Source organism: Nyctereutes procyonoides, unplaced genomic scaffold (genome assembly GCF_905146905.1).
Source record: "Nyctereutes procyonoides isolate TBG_1078 unplaced genomic scaffold, NYPRO_anot_genome, whole genome shotgun sequence".
Classification (NCBI taxonomy): domain Eukaryota; kingdom Metazoa; phylum Chordata; class Mammalia; order Carnivora; family Canidae; genus Nyctereutes; species Nyctereutes procyonoides.
This window is the reverse complement of record NW_026575034.1, coordinates 18493961-18515385: the sequence shown is the minus strand read 5'-3', so window position 1 is coordinate 18515385 and position 21425 is coordinate 18493961. Positions and strand designations below refer to the sequence as shown.

General features: G+C 44.4%; 1 protein-coding gene across 2 annotated transcripts in view; it reads right to left on the bottom strand.

The window, feature by feature from the left end:
- The window catches only part of DENND2B (DENN domain containing 2B), a 148434-nt gene that overhangs the window by 94667 nt on the left and 32342 nt on the right, over nucleotides 1-21425 (bottom strand). The window contains exon 2 of one of the 2 annotated variants that reach the window (XM_055317683.1): nucleotides 6587-6675. The gene's annotated coding sequence lies outside the window, so the exon portion shown is untranslated. Of the gene's footprint in view, nucleotides 1-5810; nucleotides 6106-6586; nucleotides 6676-21425 lie in introns of those variants that run through there. The other variant, XM_055317682.1, reaches the window with a different exon arrangement.

Genomic DNA, 21425 nt, shown 5'->3' with positions numbered 1-21425 from the left:
AGTGTTGGGATAGCCTACACCCAGAGCACCGACAGGAGCCTGTGAGGGGCGGCCAATGCTGGCTGAAGGAGGACCTACGGCCCTGCCTGGGTAGGCCTGCAGGAAAGCAGCCTGTAGGAAGCAGTTCTAGTCTCCCATGACAGTGAGGGGTAAGCATCCTACAGGACGGTGAAGCTGAGCCTCTGAACCTGGGTTGAGAAGGATCACCTTGGAGACTCTCCTAAGGTCTTGACAGAAAGGAGAATGAAACACAAAGTATATAAGCTTCTAAAAGAAGAATCTGACTTGACTTTCCTGAGTAGTAATCCCAAACTGATTAAGAGATGCCAGCCTTACTTTTTGAAATGCTGCTCTAAGTTGATAATAATAAGGAAAAGCACTGAATATTTACTAGGTGCCAGGCACTGGGCTGAGAGATTTCCACATATCATTTCATTCAATCCTCAGCACAACTGTCACAAGCTAAGTACTGTTATTATATCCATTTTACAGATACCTCAGAGGGTCAGGGATATTAAACAATTTGCCCAGGGTCACACAGCTAGTGACTGTAAAGTCGAGTTCTAAACCTAGATGGGTGAGACCCGCAAGGGCCAGATCCTTGCAGGTGCACTGCACAGCACTGAGACACTCACAGTAAGTGCAAATGGTTCGGTCTATCATACTCACACTGAGTGTCAAGAGTCGCTGATGGCTGAACAAACACAGATTGATTCATTTAAAAGCAATCTATAAAACTCAGCTGTCAGAACTGCATAAGGGAGCCTGTGTTCCAAGACACAAGTGAGTACACCAAAATTCACTTCCTCAGACAGGGCTATAGAGTTCTGAAAACTAGCTGACTATATCGTTTCCTTTCCAATTTTCCCCTTTCCCTCTTCCTATCCCCCACACCTGATCCATTGATGCTCTCAGAGAAGCTTCAACAGAGACCTAGAACCCTCTCCCTCTTATTTCCAGTCCTTTAGAGTTGGCTCTCTCCCATCATTCAAACAGTGCCTTATATCAGAGTCTAAGAGTTGGACCCTCCTCCTTCTTCCCAGCCTAAAGCCTGAGATGGTCATTAACCCTACCTGCAAAACCCTAACTCTAGCAGGCCTATGTTTCTTCTCTCTTAATTACATAGACAGAGGCTCACTTTGGGGAGGAAATAACTACAATATAACACCTAGTGACAACATTAAGTTCATACTTGGTACTATAACACCCTCCCCAGCTCTTGGCCCAGACCCTTCATATTCACTGGCAAAATGGGTGAATAGACCAAAAGGGCACATGGGCACCAGAGATGCCTCCAAGCCCAGGAGCAAATAGGGTGTCAACTCCAGTGCCGGCCTCCTGGGTTGTTAGAACCTACACAAAGCTGTCTCTTTAGGCTCCCTGGGGGCAGGTCAGCCTACTGCTAAATTGCAATGGTCTAGAGCAGCCCAGGTACCTCCTATCCCCCCTGCTGTCCCTCAGAACTACCCACACACACACACACACCATCCCCTTGTCCAGAGCCCTTCTCCTGTTTCCTCCCAGTCTCTCGTAACCCCCTCCTCTTCTCATTTTCCCCAGGGTCAAACAGTCCTTCATTCACTGTGCTGCTTCCTATTAGTCAACCTCCAGCTCACTTATAAACCCCTTCAGTGACAAGTCATGCACAAGAAGAGTCTGCATCTTTGAGAAATGGGTGGTTTCATGATAAACCCTTAGAAACAGGTCAGCTTTGGTTAAGAAGGTATTGAACATAATTGACCCTTTATAGGGACAGTGCAATCTAACACACAGTTTTTAGATGAAAATAATATTGTGATAATTTTAACAGTATAGCGGAGCCAAAAATAATAAGAGAAGGGATCTTTGAAGAAATCCTACAATAAGGTAGCCTAGACTCATTTAACATCCTCCTTTCCCCTTAACACATATACACATAGTCAAGTTTTCTAGGTCTTACAGGGGATTTTTCTATCAGGCAATATTCCGTGGCATGTTCCCCTAAGACAGATGCACCGAATATTTGACTGCACCCACCTACTGAGACAGACGCACACAATGCCATTTCCCCAGCAAAAACATAGATGCTTAGAATGTCTCTCCCTACCCCCAAGGAGAAGGCACTCACTAATGCAAGTTCTCCCTCAGGGTTTATAGCAAAATCTCTGCAAAATATGCCAGATGGTAATTTTTTTCTTTCATGCCCTCCTGGCCCCTTCTCCACTAACTCAAAGAACTCAATTATCTGCTGACAGATTTCCCCTCTCTCTCTCCCTGCCCATCCTAAATATCCTCTTCTTCCAAGCTAATGTAGAGGCCCAGAAGGGAGGCCAAGCCAGTGCTCTGCATGGCTGCTGCCTCTATTCCTCCAAGCTCAGATACACATTCCCTCTGCTTGGCTGCCTCAGTAAACTCTCTTGGGTCCAACTTTGGAAATCAGGAGACTCCAGGGCAGTGACAGGTACAAAACAAGAGAAGCAAAAGAAGACATGCTCTTCAGCTTCTGTGCCCCACCTGCCTGGAGGGAGATGCTGTGGCAGTCCCAGATTTGGACCCTCCCGCTGCCCCCAGGTGCCCAGTGGTGCTCCCCAAAGCAGTTATGAGAATCAAATTCGGTGGGAAATGGAGCACAGCCTCTCTTGCTTCCAGGCTAGCGGTGTGGCCATAACACCTGGAGTCTGGGGTACCCCTATAAACTTTATACCCAAGCCCTCCATTCCAGGTACAGGGTACGGTCAGTGGAATTCAGGATGCCCTCGGCCTGTCCTCCAAGGCATTTCAACATTTCAACTTCCTTGGGTAACTTATTATTCTAATTTTAGAGAGAGGGAGCCCTGAGGGAGACTGTGCAGGAAGGGGAGTAGAGGAAGGGGGAGAGAGGGAGTGAGAACAGGAATGTTACTTTTTAATCCTTAAAGAACACGGAGGGATCCATCCAATGTGTGACTCAGCTCTGGGAAGCTGGTCTAAGGAGGAGTAGGGAACAGCTGCAGCCCCAAGCTAAGCTATGGACTACTTTGCCATCAGGCAATAGAGGCTGCTGGGATGGGATTCGCCTGGAAAAAGGACTCTTGAACTACAACAACAAATCTGCCTCCTTAGGGTCTTCCCAGGGGTTTCTCCCAGAGCCCACACTAGGGCATGGCAGGCAGCTTCCTCTGTCCTATGACAAAAGCTGGGGCTGCAGGTGGGATGCTGGGTCCCTCTCTCCCACCAAGCATACCACACACAAGCCCTATACACTCCCTGAGAACAGATCCGGGTGTCCTTACCTGGAGTCTCCCCATCCCTGCTATTCTGTTCCTTGGCACAGTCCCACTGCATATCAAGAATCTCTGCCCTTGAAATTCCCACTTCCTCATTTCTTTCTTTCTTTCTTATTTCCCTAAGCTGTAGCCACACAGGTTCCTGAAAGAGCTGCCCAGCCCCCAAGGAGCCTTTCAGAGCAGTAACTCTTCCTGCCCGTTATACCCTTTCAAATCCAGAACAGGAGAAAGGCCTCTCTGCCCACTCAAAACAGTTTCCCCAGCACAACCTAGAAGAATGAAGGAACCAAAACTGACAGTCAGAAGCCTCTCTTCCAGCTACTGAAATTTATGATACAAGAACTGCGAGGTAGCTATCTGTGGGACACTGGAAAAGCAAAGGGTCTATTGGAATCCCTCTCTTCTATATTAAATACACAAGTCAAGTGACCTAAGGGAAAGAAAGCTGCATCTCTGAAGGATCATTTAGGAGGTTCAACACCTACTGTGAACATCACTCTATTTCCTAACCCAAAGAAAGCACTATTTGCTTTGTTTCCTTTTGTATCTTAAAGACCTTTTTTTAAGGCTTTTCTCATTTTTATTTATAAATGCGCAAAATAAAAAGGCACTTTATAAATTGGGAAACCAGAACAGAGGGGAAAATGACTTTTGAGAAGAGAGTGGGGCCATCCAAGCTTTAATTTGCAAGATCTTACATTATATAGCGCTGAACATGCTTAAAATTAACTTTCATGGAAATTATCGCATTTTTGGTCCTCCCAACAGAACTGTTGAAGTAGTTATAACATTACCTCCCATCTCACAGCTAATAAATCCAAAGGTCACAGGGGTTAATAATGGTCTTGCCCATGGCCACCTAGATGGCAAGTAGGAGAACCTGACCATGGACTCAAGTCTCCTCACCCCAAATCCAGTGTTTACTCTATTGTATCAAAAGAATTATCACCTACTAGCCCTCTTTATGTATGTGGGGGGGGGGGTGATAAAACTAGAGGAGCCCCAACCACAGCCACTTGAGTAGAGAAGAACCGAGATTCTGGATTTGCACTGCTCCTCCTCACACCCCCCAAATTTAATCCCAACCAACAGTGCAATGCCATATCCTCCCAACAAAACAGAGGTTTCAACCAAGCAGAGGATTGCTGGAGTGTAGTAAAAGGGGGTATCACTTTAGCAGTGGCCCATCTGAGGTCCAGGGCCATGGAGTTCACCCTGTGGACCCTCAGGCCACAATACTGATACATTATGGACACATTCAGTGAGCCTAAATTGGGGACATGGTCGGTACTTTTATTGGCAACCTGACCCAAAGTTAATCAGAAGGCCCCCTCATTGTCGGCCAGAATACAAAAGACATTCTGTTCAGAAAGTTCAAGAAGAAAAACTAAAGAGCCAGGACAGCAGCTGTTCCCTCATCCTACAGAGAAACCAAAGGCATCCACAATGTTCCCTGAGGCCCAGGAGTAAGTTTGAGATATAACATGGCTGAAGCAGAGGCACATCTCCTGATGGGTCCCCACTGCAGGGGGTGTCTGCTGCATTAACCCTCCAAATAAGATTACTAACAACCTAGCTATCCTATCACCTATAAAGTGGCTTTCTGGAAGGGTTCCCTCTCATAGGCCACACTGAGATCACCACACACCACTCCTCTAGGTCAGAACAAGTTTTACAAAAACATAGGATAAACAGAATTAGAGTACACAGCGTGGACAGTGCATGCCCTGAGATTTTGTTAAAATATTAACCCAGAGTAGCCATCTGGCACAACCACAGTACCTTGTGTCTCCACCGCAAGCTAGCTCTAAACAGCCGCCACTGAGAGCTCACTCAGAGATGCCTGTAGGGTAAACCTCTTCATAGGCCCTCCAACCCCAAAATACACACACACACACCTGTCAGCCTCCACACCATATACTTTTTACGAAAGCCTGCAATGGGCCTTATTAACACAGAAGGACAGCATGCTTCCTTCCAAGTTACCTAGTTGAGAGATCAAGAGTGTGATCCTAGCTCAGATATCCCTACGACGGTCCCTCTGTTCTAATAACTGCTCCAAAAACTGGGAACTCACCACAGGCTCCTAGCTAAGTTAATTGGCTTCCCCCCCACCCCCCACTATAGGTCAGACACAGCAGCACCAAGAGACAAAACAGACAGTGTTCACTAGAACAAACCAAGCCACTCAAAAGACACTGGAGTTTCCATGTAGGAACTTCAAATACAATACTGGAGTGATGATAACTCGCCTTTTCCATATAAAAGATTCTTTCTGTAAAAATATCCTAAGCCTTTGTGCTAAATAAAATATGATGATTTCTACAGAAAAGTCCAAACACCTCAGGTTCAGCGAGAGTGAGATCAGCTAGATTTGCAAAGTCAAGAAAATTGGCTGTTTCCCTCCTCCTTAAGCTAATAGAATCCAACTGTTGAAGCATGACATCATTCCTGAGCCCCAAACCCCGAGCAGAGAGTACAGACATATGCCTGCCTCCCAGAAAACAGCCCAAGACTATGGCCAGGAAAGGAGAAAAAAACAACCCAAGCCGGAGCTGACCTTACCTGAAAGTCCCGGTGCTTTCCTGCCCACTCCATTCTTGGCAGAGTTTGGCTCACACCACAGTCTGTAAGGGAGCCCAGGGCCCCCAAATCCACTCGCTTAAGCTCCGATACCTGCTGCGAGCTTCCCACAGCTCCTTCCTCTGACCTTTCGTGGCGCTCCTTCCAGCCAAATGAGCCGAGCACTTCTAGCTGGCCAGGCCAGTTGTCATGGAGACCCTGTTCTCGCCAGCCAGCGTGCTCCTGCGCTGCTCAGCTCGCGCTCGCTCTCTCTGCTCTCTCTCTCTCTCTCTCTCTCTCTCTCTGTCTCCTCTCCCCTCTCTCCCCCTCCACCCCCCTTCTCTCCCGCTCTCAGTTCTGGGAGGCTTCCATGAAACAGCACTGTCTTTTGATCAGCTCGGGTTTTGCACACATTCCACTCCTCCTACCTCCCCTTCCAGTCAAACAAGGGCTCTGGGCAGCTCCTGGGAACTTGCTTCAACAGTTCAGATGGGAGAAGGGAAAGACAGTGAGTGGACTTGTTTTCCTCCCCTCCAGTGTCTCTCTCTCTCTCTCTCTTTTTTTTCCCCCTTGACTTGGAGGAATCCTGGCCAGAGGGGAGGGAGCTAGCTGGAGCACTTGGGAGGGGAAGCAAGCCCTTCCTCTGAGTCCTGGCGTGCGGGTAGGAGGACCCAGATGCATTGCCTTGACTTGTTTGTGCACTTGGGATTTTCCGGGCAGCACTTGAGGCGGAAATGCATTCACATCCCAGGAGCTCGCCTGGACTGGCCTCTGCTTACCTTGCTGCCTGCTCAGGTTGTGGCGATCCCTTTAACCAGTGCAGGGACTCATGGTACTATTGCTGGTGCCCAAGCAGGCTCTCATCTTCCTGCAATGGAGAGGAAAGACACTAGGTCAGGACCAGTAAGAGTCCCAGGCAAGTCCAGAGTCACAGCCCAATCAACAATCGTGATACAAACACAGCCTCATGTCTCTGGCCTGCTCGGGGCCTGCAGCTAAAGCCCTGGCTGTCTGCGAGCTGCTGTCACAGCCAGGAATACTGTCACTCCTATCCAAGAGCTAGCCTGGTGCCTGAGACACAGCAGGCCCTCTTGACTCAATCCTCCCCATGTACATTTCTGCTTTGTGACCTTCATATATGTATTATTTTGTCTGATCCTCAAGCCTTTCGAAATACACTGGATAACAGTCTTACCATTTTACAGATGGGAAAACTGAGGCCCAGCAAGACCAAATGTTTAGTCTACAGGTACACAGCTAGCTAGACAGTTAAAGACTACCCTCTAGCCTGGTGCACTTTCCACTAAAGTACACTTACCACCTGATTTTAAGAACAAACAACTTTTTTTGATAGCCAGTATCAAGGTACAAGGCTGAGTTCCCAGGGGAAGGTGGGGAATCCTTCTGAGTCATCGTGAGTTAGACCTGACTACCATCCTGTTGGTCTGAAGGCTTTACCATAGCATCTATGAGATGTGGAAGATAATGGTGCACAGATTAGAGGAAAAAGTCCTGCCCCATAGCTATAAGTTACCTTGTACTTTTCTGAAGCTCTCTCATAAATCTTGGCCCATCTGTTCAACACAACTGACCTAAAAGCTAGGGCTGGTACTATCATACTAATTCAACAGATTAACGAAAAATCTCAAAGAGAGGTCAAATGACTTGCCCCAGGTCACAGAAGCAGAAAATAACAGATCTAGAAATAGTACTGAGCCCTTTCAACTCTCTTCTGTTTATTAAGCAGAGTAGCTGCAGGAGCACCAATGGAGCAGGAGTCAGAAGACCCTGGCAGTGTCTGGCTCTACCACTAACCAACCTCCCAGTTTTCACCTATGAAACCTATCCCGTGGGCAAATGATAGGGCCGGGATGGCCATAAAAAGAAATGATGTGTGGGAAAGCATTCTCCTAAAATTGGGCACTGAGCTAAGAACTTCATTCATCTCAGCTGTTTTTGTTTTTTGTTTTTTTTATCACATACAAACAAACAAAAACCCAAGGCAGTTGGTATCTCTCCAAGAGGAGGACACCGGGGCTCGAGGAAGACATTTTTCAATGCTGATTCCTAAAACAGTGCCAGAGCAGCCCTGGTAGAACCTTTAATGCAGTGATCCCTTGCAGAATCCTTGCGTTTTTATTAACCTCTATCACAAAATTCTCACAACAAGACTTTAACTGACTTGAGTTTAAAAGGTAAATACGACCAAAAAAGGGGGGGGGTAAGTATAGGTCAGGAGTTAAAGTAGGAAAAGTCCCAAGAAAATGCAACACAAAATAATGGTATGGCATAGACACTAAGTAGTGGGCACTGGTGCCGGAGTGAAGCAATCAGAGATTCAATCTCCCACTCCAGATGCCAACCACCACCTCAGGAATCCCTCAAAGGCCCTAGTGTCCCACGTCTGCAAAAGAAGAAGGATGAAATGGCAAGTGCAACATCTTCAGGTCCCTAAACTTCTCCCTCTTAGCATTTCCAACAGACATCCCTCTCTTCTCCTCCTGACCCTGAAAATGCACACTCCACTTCCATACTGAGAAAGAAGAGGTGATGCCAATTCACGGCTACAACAAGAGAATACTCACAGTTACAATATTAGCACCTACTAATATTTACTGAGCACCTACCATATGTCAGGCATTTTTCTAAGAGCTATGACGGGCCAGGGCTGAGTACTGAAGCGGATACAAGTCAGTTTCTAAAATAATCCAGACTTCAAAAAGCCCTCCAGACCAGGCACAGAATGCAGGCCATGCTCCCCCTAGTGGCACACTGGAATTTTTTAGAGCCTTGTCCTCACTGGGAAAGGGAGACGGGAAGGGCCCCATGATGGGAGAACTGGAATCCCTGGCTTGGGTGCTGCTGTGGGTATAATAAGCTCTTTGAACTAGGCAAGGTAAGAGGACAGTTGCATCCCTCCGCTGCCTCTGCAAGGCTGGATTCAGATCAATCCTACTCGACCTTTCCCAAACAACAGCGCTTTTACAGCCTTATGTGGTCTAGGATCTGCTGAAAGGTATGCATGCAAACTTGTGCCAGAAATCTGGGAGACACCATTGCATCTTCCTGCCTCTCTCCCCATATCCAATCCATTTACCGATTCCAAATAATTCTATTCCCAGAATGTGTCTGTCTACTTTTCTGCCCTCTACTGTCGCCTCAGTCTCTTCCCTTGAATCCTGACAAACCTCCTGATGGCCCCCACTTCCACTCTTACCCTCCCAGCTCCATTCTCTGTGCAGCTGTCTGAATCACCCTTTTACATCCGATCCTATCATTTCCTGCTTAATGCACTTCAATGGCTTCCCAATGCACTTCAGATAAAACCTAAATTCTTACCAGGACCTATAAGGCCCTGCTTGATCCTTCTCCAGCCTCCTCTCAGCACACTTCTTGCCCTCCACCTGCATGTGCTAGCTACACAGCCTTTTTTTAGTTTTCCAAAAGGGCCAGATTTTTCCCAGGCTGTTCCCATTATCCTGGGACATCCCACCCACCCACCCTCCATCTGCCCCTGGTCTGCCTAACTGGCTCTTGCCTTGCCTCTCACCTCCTTAGAGAAGTCAAAATGAGGATTCATCCATCACAGCATTGGCCATAATCTCCAACCAAAATACATTATCCTTTTCTTTAAAAAAAAAAAAAAACATTTTATTTATTTATTCATGAGAGACACAGAGAAAGAGGGAGAGAGAGACAGAGACACAGGCAGAGGGAGAAGCAGGCTCCATGCAGGGAGCCCAAAGAGGGACTTGATCGGTCTCCAGGATCACACCCTGGGTGGAAGGCAGGTACCAAACCGCTGAGCCACCTGGGCTGCCCACATTATCCTTTTCTTTTTCTTTTTTTTTTTTTTAATTTATGATAGTCACACACACAGAGAGAGAGGCAGAGACACAGGCAGAGGGAGGAGCAGGCTCCATGCACTGGGAGCCCGACGTGGGATTCGATCCTGGGTCTCCAGGATCGCGCCCTGGGCCAAAGGCAGGCGCTAAACCACTGCGCCACCCAGGGATCCCATCATTATCCTTTTCTTTTTTTTTATTTTTATTTTTTTTTAAAGATTTTATTTATTTATTCATGAGAGACACAGAGAAAGAGAGGCACAGAGACACAGGCAGAGGGAGAAGCAGGCTCCACGCAAGGAGCCCGACGCGGGACTCGATCCTGGGTCTCCAGGATCACACCCCGGGCTGCAGGCGGCGCTAAACCACTGCGCCACCGGGGCTGCCCTCTTTTTTTTTTTAAAGATTTATTTATTTATTTATTTATGATAGACATAGAGAGAGAGAGAGAGGCAGAGACACAGGCAGAGGGAGAAGCAGGCTCCATGCCGGGAGCCCGACGTGGGACTCGATCCCGGGACTCCAGGATCGCGCCCTGGGCCAAAGGCAGGCGCTAAACCGCTGAGCCACCCAGGGATCCCCTCATTATCCTTTTCCTAATGCCAGTCTTCCCTGATGAGTTCCTTGACTGCTTTGCCACCATATTCCCTGCATTTAGCATAGGGCCCAACTCCCAGCTGGCACTCTAAGTATCTGCTGAATGAGTGTAAAGAACCCATTTCGTCTTGTCCTACAGGAAGAAGAAACTTAGAACAGCTATTTCATGCCACTCATTGTTTCTTTTCATAGACTTAAAACTATAATTACATCCCCTCTCCTCATGTGTCTTGTCTGTGGGCTCAACCAAAAATTCCTGTAAAGTCTCCCTGTGGTTTGTTTCCCAGAAATTTCCTCGTAAGGTCACTCTTCTAGGGATGCGCTCCAGGGTTTTATAGCCTTTCCCATTACCCATTACAGGCACTCCCCCACAAGTGTCACTGCCAAACCAAGTGGGGTGCAGGAATGGCCCAACTCCCATAGATGAGAAGGTTCTCTCAGGTCAGCTCTATTTGGGAACAAAAATGCTTTCTCTTACCTCCACTGTGCAGGTCACTGTGCTTACAAAAATACATTTTTCCTTAAAAAGTCATCTTATGTTTTATAATTTGGAGATGGGTATAAAATGCTTTGAAAAAAATTTTTCATTACTAAAAGAAAATTGGAAATAACTATTTGGGGGAAAAATATGGAAGGTCTAAAGAAAAGCAATAGCAGTGGGTGACTAAATCCCCTCACAAGATAACATTAGCACCAACCTCTGAAATCCTTTTTGGCTTCCCCTGCTGCCGCAACCCCTTTACAGACACAGCCACAGCACACCACCTGGTACCCTGAAAACTGCATTCCTCCTCTCCTACCACTCCCTCCCCACTGCCCATGCTGTTACCTTTTTCCTAGTACCTCCTCCTCCCCAACAAGCAAAATCTCAGTGCTTTCGAGGCCCAACTTATCACCTCCCCTGTGAAATGTTTCTTGATCGTTTAGCAAAATCTGTTGGTCTACTCTGCAATCCCACGGCAGTTTAAAGATGGCTTTATTCATGGTATTTATAGCACTTTGTCACCATCACTCATACCTGTCTCCCCAACAGCCATGAGCCCCATGAGGTCTACCAACTTTATTATTCCATTCACAGTGGGCAATCTATTCATGTTCATGGGATAAATCAATCTTTGAGAAAGAAAGAAGCTATCCCCTCCATAAGATGAGGAACCTGAGTGTATAGACTTACAGTGTACCAAGAATATGTGTGTGTGTGTGTGTGTGTGTGTGAGTGTGTTTGTGATAATTAGACTCTATATTTGGTCACTAGAAGAGTTTATAATATTTTCTTGTCTCTTTAAAAACAACTGAAAATCTGGGGCACCCAGGTGGCTCAGTCGGTTAAGCATCTGCCTTCAGCTCAGGTCATGATCCCAGGGTCCTGGGATTGAGGCCCATGTCGGTTCCAGGCTCAGCAGGAGAGTCTGCTATGCCTTCTCCCTCCGCCCCTACGCCCGCTCATTCTCTCTCTCACTCTCTCTCTCTTAAATAGATAAACTCTCTATTTAATAGTAATAAAATTAAAAATAAAAACAACTGGAATTCCAAACCTAAAAATACAGAAGCATATAGTAAATCTTTTAAAGTTACTCCTTGGGCAGCCCGGGTGGCTCGGTTTAGCCCCGCCTTCAGCCCAGGGCGTGATCCTAGAGTCCCGGGAACGAGTATCGCATCAGGCTCCCTGCATGGAGCCTGCTTCTCCCTCTGCCTGTGCCTCTGCCTTTCTCTCTCTGTGTCTCTCATGAATAGATAAACAAAATAAAAAAAAAAAGTTAGTCCTTACTTTGGGATCAAAGGAATTCAAGAAAAGTAAGCTGTTGTTTGATAGTGCTTGTTGGATCCCAGAATGCCTAAGAGATGCAATGTAACTTCAGCTGCCTCTGGGAGCTGAGCTCCCAGTGCCCACCAAACTGTGGAGTCCAGCCACATATCCACCGAGGACACCTAGTTCTGCCCAATTAACAGGGGAATCCAGCTTGTGTCCTACCCAGTTCTACACTGAGCTCTGGCTGCTGTGTGGGCAGACAGGTTTACACAAGAGCCCTTTAGGGCTCTATAGCTTTCTTCTTCCACCTCTGAATGGTAATGTAGTTAAAAAGGGGAAAATTTGGGGATCCCTGGGTGGCGCAGTGGTTTGGCGCCTGCCTTTGGCCCAGGGCGCGAACCCGGGATCGAATCCCACGTCGGGCTCCCGGTGCATGGAGCCTGCTTCTCCCTCTGCCTGTGTCTCTGCCTCTCTCTCTCTCTCACTGTGTGCCTATCATAAATAAATAAAAAAAAAATATTTAAAAAAAAAGGGGGAAATTTTAAATGCAGGAGTAGAGAAGGAGTAAGATCCTGGTTTCCAGAGTAGTGAGATCTTAAGCCACTTCCTGCCCTGCTTAGGGACTCTATTTTCCCCTGAATATAACTAGCTGTTCTCAAAGAGTCCTTGTAACTTCAATGTTCTGTTGTAGTCACCAAGTCCAATTGTTCTGTCCTAGTCACCTAGTCCCACTGCTTTCTGAAGCATGGAAGCAGCAGGAAGAATTCTTGTGCTACAGAGTTTCCATCCAACCCTTTCAGCAGAGTCCCTCGCTTGGGACTCTGGAGTCATCTGCCTGGGATTAAACAGAAAGGCAGCCTTTCCTGGAGGAGAAGATGGGAGATTGAGGGTTCTTGCTTAAAGAAGGCTGGAGAGAGAAGAAAGATGCCAAACACAGGATGGAGAAACTTGGAAATGACTTGGGAAGTGCCTTGGAAGGAGACTGAGCCTCTGCCAGGGACTCATTCCTAGCCATTGGTCTGAGACAAAGCCACTTTTCCAAAGCAGAAGAATATGCAATATCTAATTCTCTTGAAAGGCAATCTGCCTACTGCAAATCAAGCAGTCTCCTCAAGGGCTCTACAGCACCTCTGAACCAACAAAACAAGTATCTCCCTCCAGATGGCAATCCCAGCCCTCCTCTGCCTTTGTCAGGAGCCACATCTAGCAGGACCTCCTGTGTGCTGGCCACTGCTACACATACTCTGCTTCTGCTTGCACAGATGAAAACATCCGTTCTATGCTCAAGTCCTGGCATTTTATGGATCCTGGGGTCCTTACTCTGTTCTAGCCCACCTGCCTCCCACCTAACACTAAGGCTCTAAACTAATAGACTGTGGGATTCAGCCTGTAACTATCCTGGATCTCACTGCCCTGTGGTGAAACAACTACTGGACATCTTCATGCTGGGTTGGGCACACTCTTCTTTGGTCAGCCTTCCAGCCCTGGTTCACCTCTACTCAACTCACAATCCTCAATATGAAAGTCAAAATTCAGATCCCCAGGGCATAAGATACTTAGTGGCTTGATCCAGTATCTTGGAGTATCTGTCACAGTGCTCATATACGGGCTAATTTCCTAGAATCTCTCACTTCCACAGACACTGACTACCGTCCCTTGTTATTCTGAGCATTTTAACCCTGGGCCACATAAACACAGTTTGGTGCCAGGAAAGACCAGACTGAGGAGGCAATGTTCCAGACCCCTTCTAAAAGTACCATTTTACCTTTCCAGAATGAGCTTCTCATGCTTACTTGCCTTAGAACTCAAAGCTCAACCAAGATCTTAACCTGCCATGACAGAAGCTTCAGGATAGGGGAGGTAGAGGACAAAGTGGGGGGAAAGGTGTTGGGAGGATAAGGAGAATGTGGACTCAAATGGCTTTTCCATAATATAACAAAGAAAATACCTTAAGCCTGAAAGAACAAGTATAAAATGTGGGCCAAGTTGTGGGAAATGTGGGCTCAGATTGTGTCAACTCCTCAATGCTATCTCCCCTGATTTTCTCTCCCTGGACTGGATTCTCTACCCATAGTCCCTACACTCCGTGAAACCATCTATTGCTCTGTTGTTAGCCATGCTCACTGCCTCGTGTTTTAGTGTACCAAGGCTTATTCAACTTAATTCTCCTACTAGCCTATAAACCTGTAATACTCTTGGAACGCCTGGGTGGCTCAGTGGTTGAGCGTCTGCCTTTGTCTCAGGGTGTGATCCCTGGGTCCAGGGATCAAGTCCTGCATCACACTCCTTGCGTGGAGTCTGCTTCTCCCTCTGCCTATGTCTCTGTCTGTCTGTCTGTCTCTCTCTCTCTGTGTGTGTGTGTGTGTGTCTCATGAATAAATAAAATCTTTAAAAAATAAACACATAAGGGATCCCTGGGTGGCGCAGCGGTTTGGTGCCTGCCTTTGGCCCAGGGCGCGATCCTGGAGACCTGGGATCTAATCCCACGTTGGGCTCCCGGTGCATGGAGCCTGTTTCTCTCTCTGCCTGTGTCTCTGCCTCTCTCTCTCTCTTTGTGTGACTATCATAAATAAATAAAAATTAAAAAAAAAGAACTAATGAAACCAACCAACCAACTAATCAATTTAATTGATAAGGGATCAAAAATATTACCACAAAACCTAAACCATTTGGTGCTTAGCACCTCAAACAGGTCCAGGGTTCCCAAGATCTGCTGTGTATACAAGATGGATTATAAGTGGTATGTGGACAAACCTTTAAAAATGTTTAAAACTTATTTTAATATGCATAAGAAAAAAACAATCAGTTATTAACCCTATTTTCACTGATCTTATTGATTAGATCAATGCCCATGAACAATGTTGGAGTTAGGGGTGCTAGTTTCCTGTGCAGTTGAAAATCTTCCTATAACTTTTGACTCCCCAAAAACTTACCTACTAATAGCCTCCTGCAGACTGGAAGCCTTATTGATAACATAAATAGTCGTCAACACATATTTTGTATGTTTTATATGTATTACATATCATATTCTTACAATAAAGTAAGCTAGAAAAAAGAAAATCCTATTAAGAAAAATCACAGGAAAAAAAAAGAAAATCACAGGAAAAGAGAATACATCTACAGTATTATATTGTATTTATCCCAAAATCCATGTATAAATGCATCTGCAGAGTTCAAACCCATGTTGTTCAAAGGTCAGCTGTGTATGTTTTTGTTTGCTTTTCCTTTTGTTTTGCTAAAATTAGTGGGCATAAGTTTAAGGAGAAATAGGAGACTTGCACAGCCTCAGAGTATCTCTCCCAGAATTAGATCCTGGAATAGAAAAAACTAATAAAATCCAAATTAAGTCTATAGCTTACATTACACTATTATTAACTTCTTGTTGATAAATATGCCATAGTTCTGTAAAATTAGGGGAACTTGTATTGTCTCTGCAGCTTTTCTGTAAGTTTAAAACTATTTAAAAATAAAAAGCTCTAAAAAAGCCAATTTAAAGATCAGGAAGTGGGCAGCCCCAGTGTCTCAGCGGTTTAGCACCACCTGTGGCCAGGGGTGTGATCCTGGAGACCCAGGATCGAGTCCCACATCGGGCTCCCTGCATGGAGCCTGCTTGTGTCTCTGCCTCTGTAAATAAACAAACAAACAAACAAACAAACAAATAAATAAATAAATAAATCTTTAAAAAAATAAAAAAATAAAGATCAGGAAGTAAAAGTATATACAGGCGCACCTCAGTGGCTCAGTTGATTGAGCATTCAACTCAGTTTTGGGTCAGGTCATGATCTCAGGGTTGTGGGATCCAGCCCCATACTGGGCTCTGTGCTCAGCAAGCAGTCTGCTTGAGTTTCTCTCTCTCCCACTCCCTCTTCCCCTCCTTCTGTTTGTGCATTCCCTCTCTCTCTAAAAATAAAATCTTCTTTAAAAAAAAAAGGATATGCAATACAAATTATAAGAATGGGTAAGAATAGCTCAAGTTTGAGAAGCACTAGAGCAGTCATCCCTCACACCCTACATCCAAGAAAAGCTGTCCTCAGAATGAGAATTGTGGCTATAGAAGAATATTTAGTAAAATAGGAAAATGTTCACTTTACATTACTTTGAAAAAATAAATTATCCCATTTTATTAAAAAATATATAATACATAGAAAAATGTCTGTGTTAAAACAAAAATAACCTATACTAAATAAAATACACACAGCATTTATTAAATAGTAAATGGGACACTGCTTTTAGAAAGTAACTTGGGGGATCCCTGGGTGGCGCAGCGGTTTGGCGCCTGCCTTTGGCCCAGGGCGCGATCCTGGAGACCCGGGATCGAGTCCCACGTCGGGCTCCCGGTGCATGGAGCCTGCTTCTCCCTCTGCCTGTGTCTCTGCCCCTCTCTCTCTCCCGCTCTCTCTCTCTCTCTCTGTGACTATCATAAATAAATAAAAATTAAAAAAAAAAAAAAAGAAAGTAACTTGGCTAGATCAATTAATATGCTCATATTCTTTAAAAAATATGCTCATATCCTTTGATTTAGTATCCTCACTTTCAGGAAGTTATCCTAAGAAAAATATTCTGAAGTATGAGGGGGAAAATGCCTCCTCCCGGCATTATTTATAATAATGAAAAATTAGGAACAACCTCCAAGTCGATCATTACTAGACCGGTAAATTTCCAGTATGTTTTGACAAAGACCCAGAGTAAAAAATATATATGTAACATAGAAGTGTAGCATGTGTATGCATGAGAGGGCGCGTGTGTGTGTGTATAAAACTAAATCAAAAAGTTTTCTCAAAATGGTACTTATCTTCAGGGATGCTCTCTGCTATTTTCTGTACTAATCTATTTCGTAAGAAAGCAAACAAAACTTGTTCAGCCCTCACTAAATTGATTTTCCAACCCACTAACTATGATGGGCAGTCTGAGAAACACTGCACCGGACTATTACGCAACCATTAAAAGAGATGACTACAATCCCCAACTGGCAACGCAACTGGCTCTAAGCAAAGAGAAGAGAAGGTGGGAGGAAGACTTGCTTTCATGGTACACTTTTTTGCACCTTTTGAATTTATAACACATACATGTATTACTTATTTAAAAATTAACTTTAAGTGGTGACTGTGAAGACTTTAACAGCATCAGACAATGCTAATTGTGCATAACAAAGCTGTAACTACACTCAAATACAAAAACAGACACAAATGAAAAAGGAAATAATACCAAAACAATAATCACAAGTTAGCAATTTTTTCCTTTTCACTGTTTGAAATATTCTACCCTATTTTACTTACTCACTTTAACATACATATTTCTTAAATTAAAACCCGAAGAATTAAAGGCACATAAGAGATTTCAAAACTAATGGTAATGTTTTCTTTATTAAGCTGAGTGATAGGTATATGAATATTTACATTTAAACGGTACATATAAAAAAACTACTCTATATTTTTAACAATATTTTTTAAATGAAAGGTTTCAAAAAACCTTTAAAAAAAAAGGTTTCTCCTGCCAGGCCTGCCTCTTCCCACCCTCAAACTCAGGAAGACACTCAAGTAAAGGGCTGGGATAGGATTTAAAACAGTCAACTGGACACCTTCCATCTTTCTGAAAAGGTTCTGACATGGAACATACCACCACTACAGCTTCCAGAGTTTTCCATTCAGAGTTTGGTAAGTGGGCTAGGCTAGCATTTCATTCACAGTCAGGACTCTCTTCTCTGAGTTCTTTTGCCTTCCCTCCTTCCCCTACCAAGCCATTATTCATCTCTTCATATTTTTAATTACGTATAAACTCTTCTGAGCAATGGGATCATTTCCTATTAACCTTTGAATTTCCAACAGGCTATAATGTTGTGCTTTCTTTACACATAGCAAGTACTCAGTCAGTACTTATTAAATAAGCAATATCACGGGCAAAACTCCAAAACAAAGAAATATGAAAAGTGGCAAGGAATGGAGAAGGAAGTACCAGTCACCAGAGATTAAATAACAAGTCATATGGGACACCTGGGTGGCTCAGGAGTTGAGTGCCTACCTTGGGCCCAGGGCCTGATCCTAGAGTCCCGAGATCAAGTCCCGCATCGGGCTCCCTGCACGGAGCCTGCTTCTCTCTCTGCCTATGTCTCTGCCTCTCCCTCTCTGTGTCTCTCATGAATAAATAAATAAAATCTTAAAAATATATATAAGCCCTACTAAAATATACTATTACTTTCATTTAATAAAATATAAAATATAAAAGAGAATAAAGGGGACAATATACGTAAAACACGCTGTGATAGATAGCAAGTGGTCTATAAATAATAGTTTGGGGTTTAAAAAATAATATGCATAATATTTCTATGATATATATTTGTATATGACAAGTTATAAATCATATAAATAAACACATACATATGAGCACACATATATCAAAGAATGCCAGAGACACAATTTATCTGGACTTCAGAAAAACATCTTGTGATCTTAAGGATAAAACAGAAATACACTGGCAGCTGGATGGTCTGGTAACTCTGGACAGCTGGGCTCAAACAATGCTGCAAAATGGATCAATATCAACTAGGAACTCCTAGAAGTTTGGCCACTTCCCATCTGTTACAGATCCTATCATGGTCACCATTTTTATCAATGACTTGGGGAAGATAAAGTTATCTAAAATCCCTATGACAAACAAAATGGGAGGGATAATTAATGTATTAGAGAGAATAAGGAAGAAAGCCCTCCACAAACTGGAACCATAGGTTAAATACAACAAGATGACATTTTAAAAAGACAGAAGATATTATTTTACTCTTAAGTTTAGGGGAAAAAAAACTACATTAACAATAGGATGAAGACGATAGACATGAAGGAGACTTAAGAAATGGTTCAATATGAGTCAACTGATGAGTCAATGTGATTTTTAGGTTCACTGACTGAAATACAAAGCCCAGATCAAATGAGGTCTACGTCTTACTCTGCTCCATTCCCATTAGAACAATAGTACATCCAGGGGAACACACAGTGTATTTGCAGACCCAGGGATAAATGGAGTCTTAACATCTCAGGCAAGTATACTTTAGGAAAAAAAAGAAAAGTCTATGGAGCCCCTTAAACTGAGAAGTAAGCTAAAATGTCTGGTTCATGAGGTTCTCAAGTCCTTCTGCAGAACAGGAAGATACCACTTTTATCCCTATGGAGTCACCTTAAGGGACTCATGGCTAGATGAGGTAAAGAAAGTTCACAGAAAGAAGGGTCAGCTGAGCCCTGCCTGGTTGCCCCTTTGTCCTTGTTGCTACTCACACTGAAACCTCCCATTTGGGGCTCTGACCACCCAAGCTTTAGTAAGGACACAAAGAAGCTCAGGAATCTCAACAATTCTTACCCATCATCTCCCCAAATCATGGTTCATCATGATCAGAATTGCAAAGTGATATTTTTAACTATCGGAATGAATTCTTGTGGATCTTTGGCCTTCTATACTAAGCTGTCATCTGATAGCTGTTGGTGAACAAGGACTTGGGTTTGACTATTCTAACTGAAACATTAGACATTAGGAATGCAGCATTTCAGCTCCATTAGGTACTGCCGGGATATAAACATACCCGCTTATCTCCCATAATGGAAAACTAGGATGCTTCTTCTAGGTACCTAAGAAGAATCAACAAGAGAGAAGAGCAGTGGCCCCTCAAAACCCAGTCCTATCCTAGGAACATGGAAGGTGGCCCTGATCTGCAGATAAGTGTCATACTAAATAAACTTCAATATCCTATTGTACAAGATGCCACTTTTTAAACCATTCACTTTTCCCAAAAATAAGAACCTAGAAGTTTCTAGAAAGAATAGGTCCTTAACCATACAAGCACTAGGAGGGATGCCTGTCAACTCTTAATTTCAGCTCAGGTAATGATCTTGGGGTTGTGAGATTAAGCCCCACCTTAGGCTCCACACTCAGTGGGCAGTCGGCTTCTCTCTCTTTCTCTCTAAAATAAATAAATCTTAAAAAAAAAAATACATGCACTGGTACATCCCATTTTTATGTAAAATAGAGCTGGTTGCCTTTTGTGTACAAAGAGGTGCTTTCAAATGTTCATTCACTTAGAGATCAATGTAGAGGGACCTATGCCACAGGGAAAAAAAGTTAAACTCCAGGATGCAAGGAAGGGAAGATAGATGAGATGGTAAGAAGGAAAACAGAGGAATGTGAAGGGAGAGGAGAGAGCAATTTAAGATCTCTGAAGGACAGAAACAAGAGCAGGCTCCTTTGGAAGTCTGAGAATAGCATACTTGGGGGAATTCCTGAGCGTTACTCCTAAGGATGTCAAGGAACATATGTAAGTACCACTTAGCCTTTTGAAGGGGGAAAAAAAAATTCAGAATCCCTATTATTCCCTCAGTGTCAGGGTTCCCTACACTGGGTTAAAACAATTGCCCAAAGCCCCTGTAACTTGTTGGCTAACACTGCCAAATGACTAGAGGGAGGGCGTAGAACACACACAAAAAAAACAAAGGGTCAAGGACCACTGTCCCCAGCACAGCAGATGCCAGCAGAAGGCTTCTTTCTCATAAGCTGTGGGACTCCAGAAACCTATCTCAGGGACACTGGCTCTCCTTAAAACTGAGCAAAGCAAAGGAAATCAGTCATTAGAAAGTCCTCAAGGTGATGAATGACTGCAGCCACTCACAGGAGTGCAGATAACATCTGAGGTGCCTGGGACACACCTCTTCCCAGGAAAAAGGCCCTCCAGGCACTGAGGAGTCTACTCCAGGCACTGAGAAGTCTACTTGGGGAAAATTCACCAAGACAATGAGGCCAGATTCTATGTCCTCCCAAGAGAATGACCACTGCTTATTATATTCTTACTCTTTTTCGGACTCAGGGTATGTCCAGACACAGCCAGCAGAAGCATACCAGCAGCCAGTCACAGAGGGCCAGAAACCCAGAGAGAGCTGCCAGAGTGTGACAGGCAAACATGAAGACTCTACTTGGGATCTAGAGGTTTGCAAAATGCTTCTGAGGACACCAAAGGTGACCCTTATCTCTACTTCTCTTTTTTCAACCATGACCTCCCTTTCCTGTTCTCTCTCCTGGTTGTATGGGCAATGAGAATGGAATTAAGAAAGGAGGATCAGGAGTTATTTTAACAAAAGGCAAGAACTTGAAGGATGAATGAGGTAAGGAGGTAAGGAAGGGTCCAGATTCTGGCTCTGATCACTGGGCGCCAGGGATACAGACAAAACAGGTTATTCCAAGGTGCTCTGCTGTAGTCATGTCTGAGTTCAACCAAGAGGTGAAGTTGTGCCAACATGGGAAGTTGTTTAGACAAGACAGACAAGAATGGAAAAGACAGGGATGGACAAGACAGGATGGGGTGACAGACAAGAAAAACAGCGGAGGAGATAGAATAAAAGAGTAAAGGAAGGAGAGAGAAAGAGTGGAGGAGAGTGTATATGTGTGTTTCAGGAG